This window comes from Aythya ferina, assembly GCF_964211825.1.
Source record: "Aythya ferina genome assembly, chromosome: 2".
Classification (NCBI taxonomy): Eukaryota; Metazoa; Chordata; class Aves; order Anseriformes; family Anatidae; genus Aythya; species Aythya ferina.
Genome location: NC_140297.1, coordinates 111,306,332 through 111,324,349, shown reverse-complemented (window position 1 = coordinate 111,324,349; position 18,018 = coordinate 111,306,332). Strand labels below are relative to the sequence as shown.

The window sequence follows — 18,018 nt, the reverse complement described above, 5'->3', positions numbered from 1 at the left end:
ATCTGCATTCTTCTTCCCATTTGTTTTCAACCCTTTGAGAGGACAAACAAACAAACAGCCACCCTCCAAGTGCATAACACATACATTTAGCGAGCAGCTTAGGTATTTGCAGTGCCTCTAAGTAAAATACCAGAAGAAAATCATTGCAGCTTCAAAAGAACTGCCATTAAATAACAAAGTTGAGCTCACTGTGGATATATAAGAAAAAATTGAAGCACAGATCAGTCCTCTTTGAAGAACTTGAAGTCTGTACACGATTAAAGCAAAATAAAATTGTTATTTACAGGCCACACCATTCTTAAAACGTAGTCGATGCATTTGAAAGCATTAAACACAGCACATAAACAAACACCCACATATTCTCTGCCAGGAAAGGCAAGTACAGTACCTTCTCAGATTCCTTTTAGCCTATCTGAAATGTAGTCATGATTAAAGGATGCAGCCAAGAGGTTGTGAAGCCTTGCTGCGAAGCTGTTTGTAGCTCCTGACCACCTGGAAAATAAGAAGGGAGAAAAAAAAAATAGAATGAGTTGTTCCAACATAAATTTAAAACGAGCCAAGAAAACCTGCTGATCTACACCTGGGCTGGGGGCAAAAACTGAACTAGGGTGGGGAAGGGAGGGCCATGGAGTGGGTGAGTTGTCAGTCACATCATCCAGGTCCCTAATGCATTTATCTGAAGTTCCTATTTTAATTCCTGTGTGCAAGCTGACTGCAATAAAAATATATTTTTATTTATAAGAATACTTGTTTGAAGCTGCATTGCTTCTTCCCTGTGTTATAGCAGAAGAAAAGTACAAGCTTATCGTGGTGTCTGTACATTTTTGATGTTGGTTGCTGTATGAAATATTAGGAACTGACCACATCAACATGAGAAATCGAAGCGGAACAGACACAACAAAAATAAATGATAATTTCGAAATAATCGTTCTGCTCTTTGTTTAAAAAGGAAACAAAATGAATGGGAGAGCAGTTATCTACCCCAAACTAGATATTGATGTTCAAAATCGATCGAAGGCAGGCTTGGCTGGCTGCTCTCCTTTCTGACATCCCATGAAGGAGTTTCATTTCTAACAGAAATTATAGTTCATAGAAGAGAAGGCACATGAAACACCCAGAATGACAACAAGGTTGTAGCGGTTCCTCCTAAAACACTGAGGGCTGCATAGGACAGTAATAAACATCAGGACAGGCTTTAAATTAAGTTATCATTGACTCAACTCTGACAAGACTTTCTTAGGCATACAAGCTGGTTTGGTTTCTTAATGGAAATAGACAATATTTAGCCAAAAGATTTAAAGGAAGCTGCCCTACTGCTCACAAATGGGATTTTAGGCTTAAGGCTGGTGCCACAGCTTCAGACCAGTCGTCAAAACCAGAACAAATGCATGTCTCTTCGATACAGGTCTACAAGTCAGGTTTTAAGATCAAAAGCAACACGGCTTCAGGCTTCTTCCCCCTCCTCCTATTTTTAAAAATCAGCCTATTTAGGCCATCAGCTCTAACCCTTAGCTCTTACCAGGAGAAGGGTTTTGTTCAGGATCCTTGTGTTTCGGGGTCAGACATTTAAACAACTCTATTCCCAGGGACCACCGATGTTACCCCGCACCACGCATCCCCCCCAACGCCAGCAGCAAATCTCTCCCAGATGGCCAACAAGGTTACCGTGCACGGCTCCTGGCCAAACTGTAGGGCCCTGCAAAGGCTTTAATGATCACAGAACGCCAGTAATCCAATTCCAGCAGCTCCCGGGTCTGAAATTGCTATTTTTCGGACACGTGCTGAACATTTCACCTGCTAGTAATGACATTTTTGTATTTTCTTCTAATTACACTCAAAGCTAGGACCTTTGGCCCTAGGCCACGGACCTCTATTCAGGCTGCACACATTCTCTTAAACGCCCTGATCCTTTGTTGTCACCCTCAGTCTTTCATCTATTATTTACATCCATTGAGAAGAGAGATACTCCACCATTTGTGACGCTTTAAAGCTTCTAATCATCTTAATTTCTTCGCCTTTTCAGCCAGCGCTTCCCCTTATGGACCAATGCCAATAAGTGTGACAAAATAATTTTGCAAGCCCGGATCCTCCTGGACCTTTTCCCAAACCTTGACACGCACCGGGCTGCGCCTTTTGTTCGCGGCCGGCTGCTTTCGCCAACACAGAGCACTGCTCGTTTCGGGGGGCCGGCCTTGCCTCTTAGCACTTTAGGGGCAGTTTTCTTGGGGCTCGGGGTGTGTTGGTTTTTTTTCCATCGTTTTCTTTCCATTAAAACCTCCGACTCGATTAGCCCAGCTGCGTCGGAGATACGGTGCTGGGTCTTCCCTGGTTTTAAAACGCTGAGTGCTGTCTGAAATACAAACTGCTACGTATTTTAGGTTTCCCCCTTTTCCAAAATCTAACCTACAGAGAGGAACGACTTTTATTTCCCACTGTCACGCCCCCCCTCAGTACCAAAAGCTTCCCACTCGCTATCTAAGGAACACAACGCATCGGCAGCCCTTCCCCTGGTTATTGGCAGTATTGATTTCTCTTGGCCTTACAGCACCACGTAACAAAAAAGACAATTTCTTCCTCTGATGTTCAGATCACATCCTTCTGGTCCTCCCGTATTTGCAAGCAGGAGGTGAGCTGATGGCATTTTCATCAGGACACAGAAGATCTCTTCAGAACACATCAGCCCTTGCCTTGGTTTCCACTACTCGTGGGATATGGGAGCGTGTGATCCATCTTGGCTCTTTCTTCCACTATTGCCTGGCTTACTTTTGATTTCTAACAGTGCTTCCTTGTTGTCTGCCCCCTCGGAAAACCCCAGCCCCCTCGGCTTTTCTTATTTTCACCATTTGCTTCAACCAGCAGTTCACTTGAGACTCATCCATCTTCCACTGCCTCAAGTGACAGATGCTCTTAGGAATGACCATACTGCTGAGCGAACAAAAGATAACATCACCTCTAGGAACTCGCAGAGAAATACAACTTCAACCCGAAGACAGGGCTGTCCTGATGGACACAGCACCATAAACCTCTCCCAAGTGAAAAAAAAAAAAGAAAAACAATTGCAAAGAAAAGGAATATGACACAATCAAAGGCCAAAAAGAGTATTTGTTTTGTTGCAGCTGTAGTTAGTGCTGTTGACAGCCTTTTTACTTACTTTTTTTTTTTTTTTTTTTTTTTTTTTTTGGCTCTTAGCACCCCATGGAAGGATTTTGTAAAATCTACATGTGATACAAATTAAGAGGCGCAGACAGGGTGGGAATATTCCACACAAAAGCCGTCTCGAAATTCCTCCCGAATTTAGCGGAGGAAGAAGGCACTCCTTTTTCAGCACTTTCGGCAACGTGGTACGCGAGTCTTTCACCCAAACGCAAATATTACTTTCTTAAAATCCACACTTCCTACAGCCCAGCTGTCGCTCTGTTAAATTGTAAAGGAATTTAAACATACTCACAGTACAAGCGTGTGCATACGATGAAGAAATAGCGGTAGAGGAGTAAGATCATTTCAGTGTCACAACCGCTTGATAAAGCTGTAATTTGCAAGTAACAGCTCTGCCCTGTTTTGACATTTGAGCACACGCAATTTAGATTTTTTCTTTTAATTACAACAATAGATTTTGCAGCTAAAGCCCACACACCAGCCTACAGAACAATGTCTGTTGCGAAACTAAGACTTACACTCCGTGCCTGATACGACTGATGGAAGACCCTCTGCTTCAAAATACACCCAGTTGGTGGAACAGGACTTCTTGTAGGGATAGAAGCAGTCATGGTTTGTGCTACAAATCCCTTACTTAACAAAGAAAAGCTCGTATTAACATCCCCCGGCGACATACCAGCAGAAGGGAAGCCACGAATGCTGCGAATCCTTTCTCTGCAGTGAGCTGCGAAGAGATCCCCTCTCTCTCTGCAAAGCTTTAAACAGCACCTCATGATCGGTTTGCAAACGCTACAGGAAACAACCATCATTACAGTATGTGAGACTGACAGCACGCGAGGCTAATGGACATAAAAGCTGGAGTTGTAAAACCAGGACCCAGATCGGGGGCCTACTGAGCAAACGTCTTCTGTTTAATGTAAAGTCTGGGGGAAATCACAATATGCTTTTTTTTTTTTAGCCGTATTTCTTAATAGTAAGTAACTTCAGCTTCTCTGTCTGCTCAGCAGCTGCAAAAATAAAAAAATAACATCAAAAAGTTGAACCCAGAAGCACTTTCTTCCTCCAAGTGGCTCATGCCAGGCAAGGTGTAATGGTTCATCTTTTAATTTAGGTAGAAGAAGAAGAGGTTGTATGTTTTATAGGATCAACAACACCAGAAACCACCTCTCTCTTTCCTTTGTTAAAACTGTGTTATCACTGCGGTGAGCTACAGTTTTAGGTCCCTGTCCCGACCTGGAATCTCTCTGCTGGGCTCTCCTAGCATTGCCAGCCTCCAACTACCAAACCATAGGCACAGAAGTAAGGTAGAAATTCGTAACATTTAATGTAGGTGGTTTTCCCATAGGATGCCACGCAGTGCCTTTCTGAATGTCCAATATATGGAGAATAACTACCAACCAGCCACATTTGGTCCTTCCCAAAGAGAAACCACACTGCCTCCATGGAGGCATCCCAACTCCAGCCCCATGCTACCTTCGCCATTCCTCTCCCTTTCTGAGCCACCAAGTAATCTCGCACTGAAATGTTTGATAATGCCCCGTTCAGCTGGAGAAAACACTTAATTCAACGTAGGAAATGACAGTATTGGGACACAACTGAAAAGAGTTTTATAAATGATTTTTCTCCACTGCCTCCCAGCCTGCCCAGTCAGTCCACATCACTCTGGATTCGCATCCCTTGGCCAGCGGCAAGGCTCAGGGCATGCCACAGCTGCCAAGAAAGCAGGGAGAAAAACAAGTTTGGGAGATTTACAGGCACCTTCTGCTTTGGTATCTGAATCCAAGTAGTAAAATATAGCCTGCCTTACAAAATCTATACCCTAGACTCGAATACACATCTTATCGTAGGACAAGCCTTACACGTTGTATCTCCAAATATTTATCAGAGTGGGGAGATGTGTTTATAGTTAATATGCAATCCATCTTCTGCATGCTGCTGGTTTTAAACAAGAGAAAGAGCGAGGTAAAAGGTCAAAACTACTAGAAAGAGCCCCGAATAAAAGCCCTGACATTACAAATATCTTGCCAGAAGAGCCAAGATGCAAAATGGGTTCTTGGAGTCAAACTCCCTACAGAAGGGTTCAGGCCAAGGTTATGGATCCAAACTACGATGAATAATAACTCCATGGTTTGTGTCGATGTATTTAGTAACAGCAGACTGCTCCGAAAATCTCTCATTTGATGGGAACAACACTGTTCGATTAACACTGAATATTTTTACATGTCCATTTGTAAAAACCAGTTCTATTTTAATGTGGAATAACTGAATATTGCTCTCACAGGTAACTTCTGCCGTTACTATGAAGTTATTGACACTGAAACATGACCTTGAAATGACAGCTCCATTAATGCAAGTCTTACCGAGGAAGGTTTCAAAAAGCCCCGATTAAATTAACTACTTTTAAACACAATAGGATCAATACGTATGCAGAGAATGTACACCCCCATGGCAAGTCCTGCTTGCTTGATTGATCAAAAACAAAAAAATCCCGTGGCCTTCCAGATCTCAGCTGGTGCCAGAAATCCACATAGAAAAAAAAAAAAAATCCATCTAAATGAAACTCTGAAAAGGTTTACCCTTCACCAGTCTATTTGCACTTCAAAAACTCCTTAAGTCCTTCAGCTAAACCCCAGGGTTGAACCATTTCAAAAATGAGAGGGGGATGGCCATGATTTATCTTCCTTCTGTGCCCTGGACAGAGCCGTAAAATCTGCCTGCCTGCGTGCATGTGTGCTGTAGACTCGTTTTCAGGAGCCTCGCAATATTTACCATTTTTAGAAGTAACGCTGCCCGATTCCTTCCTGTCATTTATCCTGAATTTGCGCTGACAGAACATTTGCTTAAGAATATGATTTAACCCTACCCCTTGTATTTTGTGTTATCAAACCCATTTTTAGCGATATGCTCAAGATCATTTTCCGCCCATACATAATCGATGCGCTAGGTCACGCAGGACGCGTTTTTCAGTCCCCTGTACTTCCAGATAGGTTACCAACAGAAGGCAAATGGAGATTTCATGGGTCACAAACTTCTGGGTCACAAGGACCTTCAGCGCTGCTGTCAGCCCAGTAAAACTCAGTCGATACATTCTTGCTTTATACGGCCGCTATTAAAAATACCTGCACCTGAATTTCGACACGTTTCCTGGAGCAGAAGCGCCAGCTCAAAATGACTGCAATTCCTTGAACAGAAATGAACGCTCCGACACTCGGTGAATGTGTTAAAAATATAAACTTATACATATATAAAATGTACACCCCCCTCCAACAACACAGCTGAATTCTGTAGCATCAACAGCACACAGCAAGGGCCGAAACGTGCCCATGTATTTTAGTTTTTCTAAAGCTTTCTCCTACTCTTTAGACTCAACCCAGTAAGCCACATATCAGTGAAACAACTCTTATCACTCTAAATTCTTCAGGCTTGGATAAACAGATAGATTTGCTCCTGAGGTAAGTAACAATAGATTCAATATTATCTACTTTTGCCTGGAAAAGGGCCTGCTTATTTCCAAAATCCTTTTCAGGCTTTGATTTTATCACAGATTTCAGTGTCTTCCATTCTAAAATAACAGAAGAAAATGAAAACTCTTTTACATAGAGATAAAAACATGCCAATCCTGCCACTGTAAGTCGAGTCTTTAATTAGACTGGTGGGAAGCTTGAAAAACATTGACATTGTGCTTGTTTTTGTGCAAGCCAAAGACTGGCCACAGCAAAATGGCAGGCCTAATCTGAAAAAAAAAGCCTAATCACTCTATTAGTCCCCACTCAAAGCAGCAAGGACAGTTAAGTAAGAGGTTGTGGATATAGAATGAATGGCATCTTTCTCAGCATCTGACATGTTCCCCAGCTTAACTCCTCAGAGCCCGACGCTCTCCTCTGCTTTAGAAAACGAGTACAAGATGTTGGAGCATATATTCTCTGTATTTATATATATATATTTCATGTTTTTTAAAAAAATCTCTGGTATAATTAGAGATCTGTGTGCTTCTGCAACATCTGTAATACAATAGTTACCTGACTATGTCCTTCACTCGACTGCACTGATGATGTTTTTCAACTTGCATCTGCTTCTGGAGTGCTTGCAAAATTTAAAATTCCAGCTGCAGCACAGTAAGTAAAACTCTTCAACTTCCCTACATATGCCAACATCTGCTGTTTTAATAGAAAAAAAAAATCCTGAAGGAAGGCAGAGGTTTGTCTCTCCATTTGACATTCGGCAGCACCAGGAACAACTTTTATGTGTTATTTATTGTAATCAAGAAGTTTTGAGTGTTTGTGCATTTTTTTCTGTATTTATTTGTAAATCCTGAAAAAAAAAAAAAGAAAAAAAGAAAAAAACATTTTGATCAATAGGCTTTGGTACTTCATTTACAACGTGACCATCACCACAGCCAGGTAAATCAACATTAAAAAATGAAGTCTGAGAGCAGAGGGGAGAAAAGCTCCAGAAAAACAAACAAACAAACAAACAAACACAACCAGATCACAGTGTTCTCCAAAAAAAAATAAATAAAAATAAATAAGAAACAAATAAATAAAGGAAAAAAAAAAAGCTGGAAAATTGTAACGAAAGATAAACAAAAAATACCCTGTGGATTCATTAGCAACCAGGGTGGCAGGCCTCCGTCTAATTCCCTTATAAAAGCCCATGACTACCTGCAGAGCCTGGGAGTGCAAATCACATTAGTGGAGACACCAGATGACCAAAGAAAGCACTGGAGGCCTGGTAAAACCAGTAAACAAAAGGCAGCATTCCAGCTGAATACCACTGCTAGAGTCAGCATTGTAAGATGCTTGGATCTGATAACCCAAAAGCAGATTAGCTGCAGGCAACAAAAGAGTAAAATGAGAAACAAAGGGGTCATTTTGACACATGAAGAAATCATTTCCATTAAGCCATCTTGGGTTTACTGTGTAGTTATAAAAACTACTCCTACTTGAAGTGACATCTGAAGCAATGAAGCTGTGACAGTGCGGAGACTTAGAGGAGCTCCTGAAATAAAGCATTCCTCAATGCAATATCATTTAAGAGACGAAGGAGCCTCTTTGCCTCTGAATCTTTGTGGCATTTTAGAGACCTAATAATGATTTTAAAATCTGTGGCACTGATTTCAGTTAAAAGACTACCATGTTTGTTAGGCTTGATGAACAGAAAATTCATTCATTTTATCTGTATTTAAAAAAAAAAACTCCTGCAGAGGAGGGACGTATTGCAAAGATTGTCGTGTCACTATATGAGAAGGCTCCCTCTCCCTCCAGCCTCCTTCCATGCTGCACACATACGTATCTCACTTCTTTCCTGCGTTGTGAGTGAGCAAAAGAATTAAATTACATTCCTTATCAGAAGCTGAGCATTCAAAGGATTTTTTATTCTGAAGCAGGTCTGGGTATATTTCCCATCACTAGAACCAAACTGCGAAATCGAGACGTAGAAGCCTGTAAGAACAGAGAGACCACAGAGAGAGAAAAGTTGCCAGGCTAAAATTGGAAAGTTTGCCACAATTTTGTCTTGTCCAGTACACAATAAAGCATTCTATATGCTTGAAAGTTCATTAGTGATTTTTTAAAGCATCTGACAAAAGTGGCAGAGTACTCTAAGCGCAAGGGCAAGCCGATCAGCTCAGAATATTCAAAGAAATGCTCCGACATTTAATCCAAGCAGATGCCATATTTCAGTCACCATGGGTTTTTCTAAGCAAGGTTACTTCAAGTTTTGCTGCTCTGGGTTCCCCCATCACTACAACCATCCAGCAAAACAGAAACCCTGTCAGGACGTGCTGCTTAACTGCTGTTCCTCATGGCCACACGGGACGGCCAGATCTCCCTAAAAATGCTCGAAGTCTGTATCTCTTTGAGGAATTCTAGTTATTTTTACATAGGGGCAAGCACCTGACTCACAGCGTCCCCTGAGCTGGGACAGCCCGACCATGGCTCTGGGCATCTGACTGAACATCTGGGAGGTGGAGGGACTCATCCTCTAAGACTGCAGTCAAGGTCTACAATCTCTTCCACATTAATGCTGCTTTTGCTGAAAAGCCCTCCAAACGAAGACATCCACAGAGCTCCCTGAAGTGGCACACTTGAGCAAAAATGTGGGCCACAAATACCAGACAGGAGAACAGTTATCCTGGTGCGGCAGAAACCATCCGCACAGACACTATGTCTCATGCAGACGCTGCCTGGCATGCCAGAAGTCCAGGTGCGTTTCTGAAAATACATATTGAAGCATTTTACTTGAAGGTTGGTGGAGAAATGAAACAAATCGCTCTTCGAACAATTAAAAAGAAATCTGGCGTAGACAAAGGCCTAGATGAAAGACACGGGACTGGGAAAGGATCAGTTCTTCCACATCTCCAGTGCTCTGGCATGGATTGAAAGAGAAAAAAAAAATAATCAGTCTAGGCAAGAAGAGGGTTTTCAAAAAGAAGAATTTCATAAGAAAACGAAGGGATCTCCTTGTTCTCTCTCACACACACTGAAATAGAAAGGAGACCTCACAAAGACTCGGAAATAAGGAAAAAATCATTCTACTGCTGAAGTACAGGAGGGGAGCAGCGGATGGCAACACTGATAAGGGGCTCTCTGCTTGTGATTACAATCCCGAGAGAGTCTGCTAAAGGTGGGATGAGGAGAGTAACAGCATTTTCTCCTTCTGACATCATAACCTACTTACACTGAACTCCTCAGGACAGAGCCTACCTTCCTTTAAACCAGTACAGACCTCTGTTCTTGCCAGGGCTGCTTTAGAAACCACTGCAAAATGCATCGACTGAGAAACCCAGAGAGAGAGCCTGGAAAAGAAAAGGCATTCATATTCCCAGCTGTTAATTATAACTTCACAATCAGGACTACACACAAAGGCATTTAGCAATCTAATCCTCTCTACAGCTCTATTAAGCCTGACTTGCTGCGAAACGGACATCCCCGTCTGTACCCCCTGTCCTTCCCAGGAAAAGGCTCCGCTGCTGCTGGATGTGCTGGCTTTCAAGGCCGTACCCACACACAGGTCTAGAAGGAAAACAACATGCTCTGTGGAGTGGGAACCTTTTCACTGAATTCAAAAGCGAGACAACGTTTTGTTCCCCACTTATTATATCTTTGTTGTACAGGCAGTTTCTGAGAACAGGTTGTGTCAACGCTAAGTAGGGAGAGAAATACTGGCTTCCCTGCCTGTCACCCCTGAAATCCCTACTGTGACAATAAGCAGGACTTCCCCACCATATGCTGCACGCTTCTGGTGCCTTCCAGAAAGCCTTTTTATCTGATGCTGAGAGCAGACTCCTGCCACAGATCTGAATACGAAGGACTGAAAGCACTGCACGAATGGGAGATGGAGTTGGGGAAAATGCGTGGTTGAGGATGGAAAGAAGCAGGACATCAATTCTCACAGATGCTATCTTCACTTTGTTGCTCCTATTCCACCTTGTCCTCCCATGTTTGCTCTCTGTCCCTTACCAGTTTCCCACCACACCAGCTCTTTTCCCAGCTACAAGAAGAAGGAAACCCTACCAAGATCATCTTTCCTCTGCTGATGCAGCACAGTTCTTTCTTTAGAGTACTGTCTGGTTTACCCTGGCCTATTTTGGCCGCCCTCTGAGAAAACAGCAACTCCTTCTTGCAGTTTTTTCTTCTTCCCTGAGTACCAATCCAGATCTCAGCTAATGACAGGGTTTGAGATCTTTGGGAAACCCTGAGAAACCAACAGAAAGATGAAAATTACAGTATAAGAGGAACAAACAGCCATTTTTCTTTTTGGAAAACCAGAGGCCAGCAGGATAACAATTCCAGATAAGATTTAAATAAACATACGTGGGAGGTAGCAGGAAAGGCAGTGGGTTCCTCATGCTCAGACGCATACAGGTAATGACCTCTGGCTCTCTGGCTCTCCCAAAGCTAACAGTGCTGGTTATTGCACCCCTCCAGTGTGATCTGGAAAGGATCCAGTGCACTACTGATTACATTTCATCCGCGGTTAGTTTAACCTTTGAAACATGTCAGTCAGCGGCAGAGAACAGGCCAGCACGTAGGGTCAGCTCAACCTTTTTGGTCCCCACATTCTCCCAGTGTTTGCACAGAAAACAAGCCTGTGCCCAGGGATTCCTCCCTGACAAATACAAAAAGACACGACGGGGATGTCAGCAAAACAGATTTTATTGCAAGGTGCCATCCACTCATCTGCCAAAGCAGGGAAATACTTGTTCTCACTTTTCCAAAACTTTAAGGAAAAGTCCATGGAAATGCTCTCATTATGAAGGCAGAGATGCAAGTGCCTTATGTAATGCCAAATACCAAGAAGATGTTGCAGATCACTCCTCCGTGACTATGGGAAGAAAAAAATTGTTCTACAATGACACTGAAGCAACTGGATCAGCAAGTGTAGCAAAAATACTCTGTGCTAAAAGGAAGGTTAAAAAAAAACAACATAAAATCCTATTCGGTTGCCCATTTTTTCCAAGTTCACTTCCTTTCCAGAACACTCTCTTTTGAGACTCACATTTTGTCTGCTGGAGACCTAATTTTCAAAAGAAAAACCAGCATCTTCAATTGCCTTGTACTTCTACAGAAAAGCACAGGACTTACCAAGATCAGATACTTTATCCCTTTCTAAATATTTTTTTTTTTTAGGTTTCAACAAAACCCTTAGTCACGGGAAAACACATGCAACAGGAGAGTAGCACTGAGGTTCTTAGCTTCAAAAAGCTTCTAGTTAGTTATTTAGGGTTATACATTTTCCTTCTGCAGACTGAGAGCATTTTAAAGTTATTAAAATGGAAAAAAAAATCAATTTTCCTTGGGAACTACTGCCCTCTAACATAATAGCAGCGATGCTTAACTGTCCCTTGGAGCATGTGCACTTGGATTTTTCATTATTTGGGTAAGTGTTTGTGTGGACGGCTCAGGGAACACAGGCTTTTCAAAAGCCAGGAAGAGGTGAAAAAGAGGTCACTTCGGCAGAATTCATTTTCTCTTAAATTCTCAGAAAAGAAAAAAAAAACAAAAACAAAAACCACTGCTGAAGAGTAGTAAAAGCTTTCAACTCTTCCTCTCCCTATTAGCATTTTCCTGAGGTTCCTGCGCTTATAACACAACGGTACCCAAGGCTGTACCCCACCACCCTTTTATCTCCTCCTCTACCATACCCCTTTTAACTCCTCCTCTAGCATTTTAACATTTTAAACACATATTTTAACACAAGCACTGGCGACGGTCCTGAAGGCAGGAGCGGGATGAGGCCTCCAGACACCTCTCCCAGGCACCATTTCAGCGCTGCCATGGTCGGCCCGTTCCCTCTGCAGAGGAAGGGAAGGCCTCCCCTTTTCTTCCACTCATACAGCCATAAAACCCTCACAATCCAGCACCAGCTCAGAGCTTGGCCTCTAAATTTTCCTAAAGGAAAGATCAGGGTCCTCAGAAACGGGCTGAGAGCCACGTGGGCTCGCAGGGAGAGCCGTGCACCGAGGTTTAGTACGCTGAGGTAGCGTCGGTTCGCCTCAGAAAATGGAAGGAGGGTGCTTCACTAAGCCCTCCCAAAACACACACCAAGCATACAAAACAAAGCCTTGGCAAAATTCAGCCTTAACTCTCCTCACCTCCCCAACCCTCGAGGCTCTAAAATGGTCAGAATCCAATGCCAAAGTATGTAAAACACGAGATACTTTTTTCGTTATTTGTATTACCTCAGAGCCCGCAGTGTATGTGCCAGGAAAGGCGCTGCGCAGACCTCAAGGTCAGCTCCTGCCCAAAGTTTCCACATGAGACACGGAGGCACACGAGGAACACAAACACCCCCCATGCCCAGAGGACAGGGCCCTGGACTATGCTGGCTAATGCCAAAATCCAAGCCCAGAGCTGGCCTGGCCCTAGATCAAGGTCGGCTGTGTCTGCCCCATTAGGCACTGAGGGCTGAATGGGTCCCAGGGCTGACATCTCAATAACAAGGAGAGACAAGGGGCAGATAATGGAGAGAAAAAAAAAAAAACCCTCAGGGACTTGAGGGCCTTGAAAGAGAAGATAAAGAGCTTAGGTTCGATGCTATAAAGACAAGAAAATGCCAACAGAGGAATGCAAAAAAAAAAAAAAAAAAAAAAAAGAAAAAGAAAAAGAAAAAGAAAGGTAACACAATCAAAGTGACGGGCTCAGAAAACAATTTTCACCCAGAGCAAGCACCAGCCTCCATTTGGCCAGGCCAGAGAACAAGAGCTTGAAGTAGCGACGATAGGAGGAGAAAACCTGTGTTCCCCCCCAAAAAAAATGAAAGAACAAAAGCACCCCACCATGGACATGGGGGAGGAAGGCTCTCTGTGAGGGAGGGATGGACACCAAGCGTCTTCATCGGGCCGAGCTCAGGCTGGCAGCTGAACGTCCTCGAGGAGATGTCAGGGAGACGGCCGAGGTTTCAGCTCGAGCCCGGGGAGACGGGTGATTCACTTTATGGCCTGTGAGTGCTTCCCTCCAAAGTTCACACAGGAAGATCACATCCCCTTCAAATGAATTGATGCAGTTCATTTGTCGGGGGGTAAGAAGATGACCTGCTCTCATTTCAAAATGAAAACCCGCGAGGTCTTCGGCAGATAAAAACCAGCAGAAGTGCTATGTGAACAACCTCTGCGCGTGCTTGTTGCCCCATTTCAGTGGGGTTTACACCACAAGGCTACTCACACGGGCCCGCCAAGCCAGAAAGGCACAGTGTTATGTCCTGTTAAACCCCACACAAAGGCTGTACCCCTCAGACGATGCAAATGAAAACTCACAGACTGTGCAGGGAGATGCTCCAGCAATGTAACTTCTGGATTAAAAACAAACACAAAGCAATACAGTTTGTGCTCCACAATGGATACCTGCAAAAATGATATGAAATTGGATGTTTCAAGAAAAAAAAAAAAAAAAGTGTGAGGCAAGCAATGTTCTTCTCTCAAGTCAGACAAAACCCATATTTTTATTAATGATAAGAGACTCAGTACAACTTTTTTTTTTAAAAAAGCTTCTTCAAAAAGTTATTCGCTGCCCATCCCGTTATCCAGTTTCCTGTGCCTTCCTCACATGACCTTGTAATCCTTAATGAGGTTTCAACATGTTAAAATAAAGATTCAAGCTGAAAATAAGTGTTACCTCCACGCTGAGGCAATTATTCATGTCAGGCATTCGATACAGTAGACAAAGCACCGTGGCAGAGGGACACGAAAGAAAAAATGTCATTTCGCTGCCACTGAAATCAGGCATTGAAACCTGTTCATTGATTTTCCTTCATTAAAAAATAACTGATTGTAAAAGAAGTGTTACTTTGCAGGATCAAAGCCTATCCTACAGGAAACGCACACACAAAGCATTTGGAAATGAGGGTTAATTTGGCATGCAATTTAACAGCATTAGCTTTTATCAGCAGCATTTCAAGGTCAGGCACATCCATGTTTAAAATGTTTGGTTTTGTTACTGTTTCGACTATAGTGTACTAGAGGTCAGCAATTTTAAAATGATATTAATTTGAAGGAAAGCTGCACCAAAAATAATAAATAAATAAATAAAATAAAACAATAAAACACAACAAACCAAAAACCAGCCATCAATACTCGTAGTCTACCATGGCAAACATCAAAACTATTCCAGAGACACACAACTAAACTAGTGATGTGGCTCTTTAAGTCTCCAATTCCCTTTTATTTGTCCAAGACTTAACCCTTCCAAGAAAAAAATAAAATCAACAGATCAAAAAAATGCTCCCCATCTGAGCACAGGACTAAGTCACATATCGTGCCAGACCAATGGAGTCCCCTCAATGAAATACTTTGTGCAACATTTAGAGAGCTTTTTGAAGAAGTAACATAGCCAAAATAGCCTCAAATTTTAGTGTTTTTTTTTTCCAACTTTTTTTTTTTTCCTAACTGAAACCTATTCAGTTCAGAATTCAAATCAACACATTTTATTCATTTAATTCACATTTTATTCAAAATGTGAGATCACTCATTTATTATAGTCTACATTTAGTTTCTTTAAAACGTACAAAAGGGCAATGGATAAAATAAATTATTAAACAGAGGTCCACAGCTCCAATAATTAAAAAAAAAAAAAAAAGTACTCCACAATCACTTATTGGAGATTTTCCTTGTCACTGAAGATTTAGAAACTTCAAAAACTAATGCGCAGTTGCATGCTTTTGCATTCATGGTTCTGCTATGGAAAGGTTTTCCACATCTCTTCCATGAAAGCTTCATCTTCAGAAAACCTAAAAAACCCACAATGCTGACAGACTTCAGCAGCGGCTGGCACCTAATGTTTCATGGGATCAAGTCAGTACTACACTTGAAACAAATACTTTGATCAATCAGTCACTGGCAGAACCTCACAGCATCGTGGACGTATGCCTAAGAGCCTTACAAATGCTTACAGGACAGTGATGTTACAGCACTGAAATCTCTTAAGCCTCTTTCTTTGCAGTTTTCTGTCACCGTTCAGAAGAATGCCACCAAAACAAGGGGAAAAAGTTGCTCTCGCTCCTTGCATGAGCATAATTAATCTTCTGACACCTTGACAAAGCAGCTTGTTGATAGTGAAAGAAAGGATTTTTCTGATTTCCTCTCAAGACAGGAGATGGCCTTTATCCATCATCCCTTCTTCCTGATCTCTTCTTCCAGAGCATCCCCATCAGCAGAACTGTCTATCAGAGCAGACAGCAGGAGGGAAAGGTCTGAATGATTGATAGGGCACCAGTGCTTGGCAGTGCTATTTAAGTGTAGGAACCCATTGTTAGAAACTTACTTTACAGCAGTTAAACAAATATAATGGCAACCAATTCAACCATTGTCCAGCTAGAGTCAGCTCAAGCTAATAAGTAAAGTTAGCTAATTACGCTGATCTGATTTAAAATCCAGACAAATTGTAGAGAAGACAGAGTTAGCATTATTACACACTGAAGGGAGAGAAGTTTTAGAGGGTAAAGTTTTAGACATACTATGCTTTCTGAACTGAATTATGGTTTGTTTCCATCTTCACTCTTCTTTGTGAGCAGGATCATACACCCAGGTCTCCTTTCCTTCACTCTTAATCGTGGATGTGTCTGCAAAGTATTCCTAACTAATAGAAATAAAATAGTATTTCTTGCAAAACAGTTTGAAGCACCTCCTCCTCCCTACCTCCCCCAAGTTCTAACATATTTACTTGTGAAGATCGTGAGGAATTTCAGTTTCTGAGTGGGAAAAAAGTTAAAAATGCCTTCTTAAGGAGGGTACTACATACAACAGACCAACCCAAACTCTACCCTAGTAATGTGTCTGTGAGGATGCTGCTTTGGTGCAATTCACCACAGAAATCCTTATATAAAGAAAAAACATTCTGCATACTTCTCCAAAAAGATGCACTTAATAGACAAAATACTATTTTTCCCAATGTGAGAACATATTTGTGTTATATACATATATATATTTAGATTATCTTGTAGTTCCTGTCCATTTATACCCCTCACCTTCCCCCAAAAAAGATATGGAAAAGACTTGGGTAAAATTATATGCCCATTTAATTCTTTTCTGCACTCACAGAGGAGAAAATGGTGTTATCCATTCCTTCTACAGCTCTAACTCTTTGACAACTGCTGGCCATGGAGGAAACGAGTCCAGGTCAGAGAGGACTAGGGCATGGCACTCTGGGAACTGCTCCCAGCCAGGGAGGTCTGACACCGTTCTTGGTGTCCTATTTTAAACATAAATCAGGCCACAATCTGTACAGACCTCTGCCTCACAAATGTAACCACCAAAGCAAAAGCCTGCTAGAGCCTGTGTTGTCTCTCACTGGGAAAGGCCAAGGAAGGCAGCTTCATTCAAGACACAGGAGCTCAATAACCCCTTGGTTTATCTATGCCACTCCATCCTTGACTGCTTAGTTTAGGACTTACCCCCTATAAAAATAATTGTGCATGCTCTCTGGCCCTGAACAATTCCCCACGTACTTATTTCACTCAGTTACACCAAGAAATCTAGTTAGCGTTTTTCCCTCTGACGTATAAAATCAATTCAGTAAAATTAGCTGTCCAAAAAGTAAATGCAGTATTCTTTCCATAAACTGCATGAAATTTTAGGGGCTACCAGCCAGGCTGGAGCAGTCTGTAAGGTAAATAACGTTCACGTCAGAGCAAGAGCAAGAAAACCGCGTGTTCCTTCTGCAGAGAAGACTGCAGGCCACAACCCGGAGAAAGATCTCCGTGTCTCTTCGCTGGTATTTTACGAGAATGCAAGTGTTCAGAGTCACTTACAGGAGGAAACGTGGGCTCTAACTGTGTGGTCAGCTACACCAGTGGCAAATCTCCAAAGAGGCAGAAGCAGGATCAATGTCACCTCACTCCTGCTCGGTGAAGCACTTTGTCAGGGTCCTGTCAGAATTACTGCTACAGCGGTCACAGATGTTGATACTCCCGTTAATTCAAGACTGGGAAGGAAAAAAAAAATATCCCCGAACTTTGTTATTGTTGTTTTATTATCTTCTCGCTTCCAGTCAAAGCATACCAAAGCTGAAAGCATGCAGAACTCCGAAGAACAGCGCAGATTTCAAAGTACTTTTATTCTTGGGTATAGCCATGAAATAAGAACAAACAAGAATGGGAACAAAACCGTGACTGGTAGTAAATAGCTCTCAAACAATTACAAGCTATTAGTTACATATTTGCCTCAAATTAGTAAGACTAATTTCCTGATATCAAGTCCAGAGCCCGTAGGTACCATAAACCAGAAAGAAAAACAAATCCCTGCTTGCAGTTTTGGTTGGTGTCTCTGCCTGCAGCAGCTGTACTGCTCCCCAGATACTTATCTCCCAGATTTATCATCTCCCAGATTTTTCCACAGCCATCTCACACGGCAGAGCGGGGAGCCCCCAG

The 18,018-nt window shown here is 42.3% G+C and overlaps 1 protein-coding gene across 10 annotated transcripts in view; it reads right to left on the bottom strand.

Moving 5' to 3' along the window:
• GREB1L (GREB1 like retinoic acid receptor coactivator) overlaps window positions 1-18,018 on the bottom strand; it is a 126,756-nt gene that overhangs the window by 73,944 nt on the left and 34,794 nt on the right. For 8 of the 10 annotated variants that reach the window (XM_084509573.1, XM_084509581.1, XM_084509574.1 and 5 more), the window contains exon 2: window positions 389-492. The gene's annotated coding sequence lies outside the window, so the exon portion shown is untranslated. Of the gene's footprint in view, window positions 1-388; window positions 493-2,120; window positions 2,143-16,107; window positions 16,129-18,018 lie in introns of those variants that run through there. The other 2 variants (XM_084509577.1, XM_084509579.1) reach the window with 2 other exon arrangements.